We start from the raw sequence: 6650 nt of genomic DNA on the forward strand, positions 1-6650 counted from the left end.
CACTATTTTATTATTTTTTGTATTTATAAAAACTATTTTGTATTTATAAAATGATGATTTCATATTTATAAAAATATTTATATTTATTAAAACTAATTTTGTATTTATAAAACATTTTTTTATTTATAAAAACTATTTTATTATTTTTTGTATTTTAAATATGTTTTCTATTTCAATTTTAATTTTATATTTTTGAATTTCAATTTTAAAAAATAAATTTATAATTTTTTTTTTGAATTTTGGAAATATTCCGAGGAAGTGTATCCCTCGGAATATTCCGACGACATATTCCTCGGAATATTCCGAGGAATTTCCGACGAAAAAAGTCCTCGGAATATTCCGAGGAAACTCATTTCCTCGGAATTCCGTCGGAAATTTCCGAGGAATTTCCGAGGAAAGATGAATTTCCGAGGAGTTATTTCCGAGGACTTTTTTCGTCGGTATGTCGTCGGAATAGCGTTATTCCGACGACATACCGACGATTTTTTCCCTCAGTATGCTGCTGTTTTCTTGTAGTGAGTCGGAATGGAGGCTATCCTAAAAACCGAATGGTAAGGCATATAAGATTTTTAGATTCCCTACTTGTAGTGAACATTCATCACGAGGAAGCCGTATATTAACGGGATAGGTAAAGCTATATAATAAATGATAAGCTATTGTTTCAATATTTGATCAATGTTAATGTTCAAAAAAAAAAGATTTTTGATCAATGTTCAACCAGAAAAACGACCACGTTCAAAGCAACAATATCCCTTCTGAATATGCAAACACATTTATGATAAACTTCACTTTGCATCTTTTTGAGGAACAAATATAAATATACTATATGATTAGATTCGAGCACTTGCAATTGTAGAAAAGTTTAAACTATATGCTTTCTCTTTCTTTGTTGGAAAGCTGAAATAGAATAAAAACTCGTGCATGAAGATGACTCTTGTTAGATTTACGTGCATGCTTTATTTCTTTATCATAAGCCGTAATATAAAATAACGCAACGAAATCAAAACAAATATGCATGTAATAACTGAAGTTGAACTTTTTCAAAAAACTAATTGAAGTTGAACTCATAAACTAGATATCAAAACAAACGTAAACCCACCAAAATAATAATAATGCTCTTGATGTTAGGAATCATATTGTGAATGGCTTATAACCAAGAGATTATGATTTGTAATCTTTTCATTTATCTATGACGGTATAATTTCCTATATAAGGAACATCTATGTTATGAATAAAGATAGACTTTTCCATTACTTTTATAACACGTTATCAGCACGAAACTCTAAATACCTAAGCTAATACCCAAATCGAAAAATCATAACCCTAGCTGGCGATCCGACGAACCCTAAACCCCGATCGCGTCTCTTGTTCCTGCATCTGTTCCAGCTCGCGTCCCCGATCAGCTTCAGCCCAAGGCGTTCCTGATCCTAGCTCAGACGTTCGCTACTCGAGAGCAGCTCCAGCACGCGACCTCTTCCTCGTTCGCGACAGCATCAGACAGCTCGCGTCCGACGATCAAGGCGTTCCCGATCAAGAAACAAAAAACGTCCGCGTCCCAATAGAAGCGACTCGATCCATTCCAGCTCGCGTCACGTTGGTGTCCAGCTCGCGGCTCAACTCCTTTGGTGGTCCGATTCAACAATCATCTAAGGTTAAAAGGTAATTCAAAACCTAAGAACCCATAATCGAACATGGATTGATTGATAAAGAATGAAACCCTAAAACTCTAATCTTTATGAATCAAAACCATAGGGTAATAGATCAAAAATCCTAATTGAGTAAATCGAAGCTCTAAAAGTTCGATACCCCAAACCCTAAATCATGTTCCTACATGATTAAAACCCCAAATCGGTTTTTACAAGTTAAAATCCGATAAACCCTAACCCTATATCTATAAACCCTAAATAATATAAGTATCAGAATTAATTATACTATAATTATCAAATCACATATTAAAAGCCTAATCGAATATTTTGAAATCAAAACTGTTTTCGGTTTTGATCATTGAGGTTTTAAATCTGATTGAATCTGATGTTGTGTTGCTAGAATTGTTTGACCGTTAAATTGATAGATTTATTTTCCCATCCTGCTTGGTTAATTGTTCATCTGATTTAAAATTGTTTAAACCGACTAGCCTGTTAAAACATTGATTGAATCCGATAGGTTGCTAGCTTGCTTTGCTTATATAATCCGATAGGTTGATAGATTGATTGAGGTTTACTTGTTTAAAATCTGAATGATCTGATTGCATGATTCCTGAGGTTTAATATCATCTGCTAGGATTGATAGTTTTGTAATCTGATCTGTTTTAAATAGAAACCCTAAATAATACGTATGATAGGTTATATTGATCTGATTTGGATGTCTTTGAGAATTGAGAATCTGTATGCTATGTTGATAAATTCATGATAAAATCTAATGTCTTGAGGTTTAAGATTGTATGCTAAGTTCGATTAAATTGATTGATCTGATTATATGTTTTGAAATTTGATAAATTCAGATACTAGATAAATTATTTACACATGGTTTATGCTAAATACCAATCAGCCTTGAAACTGATTCATTGAAATTCATGCTTGAAATCTATATTCTAGTATTGCTAAAATCAGCCTTGAAACTGATTGAGTGATTAATAAATCTTTTTACTACTCTTGCTAAAATCCATTGACTGTTAAACACTAATTGCATGATTAATTGAATCCGTTTTTGCTAGTCTTGATAAACTATAATATTATGAGCACATAGAAATAGTATTGCTGAGACTTGCTAGAAATTGACTGATTGATTAAATGCCTTTAAGATTGATATTCTCATTGTCCTCACAAGATTGAAATCCGAATTGATTGTTTTTAAGAGTAAGGCTGCATGAAAATTATACGTAAATATTGAGTGATATATGATTTGAGATGTCGAAAATCAACCTGGATTTTGCTGTCCTAAATCTCTCTGGAGATAATTATTTACGGTGGACATTAGATACGAAGATTATCCTAAAGTCAAAAAGACTTGGTGAATGTATCATAGAAGACAATAATGCCAATGAGAAAGATTGATACAGGGCAATATTAATTATTAGCTATCATCTTATTAAGAGTCTCAAAGATCAGTATCTAACTATAGAGAATCCTCTAAACCTTTGAACAGAGTTAAAAAATTGAGATATGATCATCAAAGAACGGTGTTAGTACCAAAGGCCCCATTTGATTGGAGGAATCCCAGAATCCAGGACTATAAGTCCGTGGATGAGTCTATTGCTAGCTGGGCAAAATAATGGATTACTGATGAAAAACAGTGAATTGAGACCTCCTGGATTAACCCCATTACCTGATACCAATAAGGCCGTAAAAGAAAAACAAGGTAACCACGTCCTGAATGATAGACCACACGGTCATGGCCGTGGAGGGTGGAAAGGACGTGGCCATGGCCACTATAACAAATTTGGCTGTGGGAATCACTATGGCAGAGGCCGTGGGTATCAACCCAATTTGAGCCATGGTCAAGGCAGTGGCCGTGGTATATCCTTTAAACCACAAAGCTCGACCAAATCAGTGTCCCAGAGATGTGGAATGGGGAACCATTGGGCTAAGATATGAAGGACTCCCAAACTTTTTTGTGACCTCTATCAAAAGAGAGTCTGAAAGGGAAGAATCCTGAAACCCACTTGGTCTATAAAGATGGTGAAAATAATTCCGAACATGATCAAGATGATCTTATGGAATATTAGACTATGATTGCCTAAAAGAATCAAGTTGATAATCTGATTTCGACATCAAACTTGTGTGATTGCTTTGCTTATATGCTTTCTCTGATTTTTATCTCTTTGAATTTATTTTTATTACATTGTCTGCTTGGATTAAATGAATGAATGATTTTTCTGTATGATTACACTGAAAAACATCAATATAAGTACTAAAGCAGGTATCGCCAGTCTGAAAGAACACTATGCCTAGGCTAATATATTATTGCCTAAGGGTATGCATTTAGAAATCAGTGATGCCTTATACTCACCCAGCTCTAAGAGCAAGAGCAGCCTATTGAGTTTTAAAGATATAAGAATGAATGGTTTTCATATTGAAACAATGGGCGAAGGAAACAAAGAGTTCCTTCAGATATATGTATAAAATCTCCGAATGTCATAATAAGTCCAAAAGACTATACCTGCATTCTCTACTGACCTAGACTATGCATAGATCAGTATGATAGAGGCTAAAAGCCTGCGAAAATATACACTTTATGGCACGGCCGGATTGGCCATCCTGGTCCAAACATGATGCGAAAATTGATATTCAAAAGACACACATTAAAAGATAAGAAGAGTTATCCCAAAGAATCTCACGTGTGTAGCATGTATACAAGGGAAACTCATTAGGCCATCACCAGTAAAACGGCTACGAGCCCCTTTTTCATAAATAAAGACTATATGTCTAGATAATACTGGTGAATACATGTCCCAAGCGTTTAAATGATTATAGTATGTCCATGGGGGTAAGTGTGAACAATTATGTGATACATGTCCATACCAATAACAGCTTGGCCGAAATATTTTAAAACGCAAATAGCTGATTGATAGACCATAACTTATGAGGTTAAAACTCCCATTCACAGCTTGGGCCACACAAAATTTACATGCACCTAAGTAAATACGCATCAGGCCATTTAGTGAGCATAGATATTCCATATCACAATTATTAACGGGTTAAGAGCCAGACATACCCCATCATAAGACATTTGGATGTGTTGTCTATGTACTAATTGCTCCACCACAGAGAACTAAGATGGGACCTCAAAAGGAGGATGGGGATATATGTTGAATATGATTCTCCCACAATAATAAAGTACTTTGAGCCAACTATGGGCGATTATATTTGAGGCCAGGTACACGGATTATTTTAAGACCAGGAGGAGAAAAAAATAATAAAGCTGGTAAAAGAAATAGAATGGAATCAACCATCATTGTCTTGGCAAGATCCTCGGACTAAAGAATGTGAAATAGACGTCCAAAGATTATACATTTACAAAGCTAGCTAATCAAATGCCAGACACATTTGCTGACCCGAAAAAGAATGACTAAGTCATATATAAACCAGCTTGTAAAGCATCAACGAATTTGATGTCCAAGAAGAGACACAGTCAAGTTGCTACAGAGTCTAGAAAACGTATGAAACGTGGTAGACCAATAGGTTCCAAAAGATAAGAATCCTCGGAAACAAAAGAAAGGTGCAGAGAATGATAATCAAAATCCAAATCCGAGGTTACTAAGGAAACCATCCCAGACATGGAGATAAGGCCAGCCGGCTCTAAGGTACAGGTACCAAACAATGTAGCTTGGGACGCCAAGCTGCAAAGTATTAAAGGTCCTGATAATAATGAATCTCAATCGATTATATCATGTCTGGAACATAATGGAACCAATAAGGAATGTCGACATAAGATGATTTATTTGCATACAATGTAGCACTTGAATTTATGAATATAAGCGAGGATCATGAACCCCATCAATATAAGAGTGCGCACTCGTAGAACATATTGGATTGAATGGAAACGTGGGGTTAAATAGTTTAAGGAAGAAAGGCGTATTTGGTCATATGATTAAGACGCCATATGATGTTAAAACCAGTGGATATAAATGGGTCTTGTGAGGAATAGGAATCATGAGATATAAAACTGATGTTGCACAAGGATTCTCACAAAGACCAGTAATAGATTATGATGAGACATACTCTCATGTGGTGGATGCAACTACTTTTAGATTTCTCATAAGTCTGGCTATATAAGAGAGAAAATTATACTTGCACCAAATTGATGTAGTGACTGCATATTTATATGGTCCACTGGATAATGAAAGTACTAGAGGGTGAGCTGAAAGTACAGCAAGTTCTCGAGAACAATATTGATAATCATCAAAGTATATGATCTGAATATCCTAATAACCTCTGGATACAATTTCCCAAATAGTTGAATATCTCAAGAAAGAGTTTGAGATGAAAGATCTTGGAAAACAAAGTTTTGTTTGAGATTACAGCTTGAGTACATTAACAATGAAATCCTTGTACATCAAATAGTATATACAGAAAAGGGTACTCAAGAGATTTAATATGGACCAGTCTCACTCATTATCTAGTACATGGGCGTGAGATCACTTGTTTTGGACACTGATCCATTCAGTCCAAAGGTGGATGATAAAGAAGTCCATTTATTCCTGAGATGGACGATGTAGAAGTCTTGTTTTAGACACTGATCTGTTTGGTCCATAAGAAGGACGATGAAGAAGCCTTTGATTTTGGTTTATTTTATACTAACCAGCCCAAAGAGGGGTTATTTGGTTTTGTTGATTTGTTTTCCAGACATCTTATGTTTTACACATGGTGGTACACGCATATCACAGCAACATCATCCAAGATTTCGTATGTGTGTATTTGAGGTCGATGACTCAATATGTTCGATCAGATTGTGGCATGGCCGATGGTAAAGAAGAACCAACTATCATGTTCAAGGAAGAAGCATATTCTGCCCAAGATCTTCATCACCCACGGATTGCAAAAAATTGGAGAGGTCCAAGGGACCTTCAGTAATGTCCAAATCAGGGGGAGTAATGTGTGTTGTACTCTTTTTCCTTCACCATGGTTTTGTCCCAATTGGGTTTTCCTGGT

This window comes from Brassica napus, chromosome C4, assembly GCF_020379485.1.
Source record: "Brassica napus cultivar Da-Ae chromosome C4, Da-Ae, whole genome shotgun sequence".
In the NCBI taxonomy this organism is placed as follows: domain Eukaryota; kingdom Viridiplantae; phylum Streptophyta; class Magnoliopsida; order Brassicales; family Brassicaceae; genus Brassica; species Brassica napus.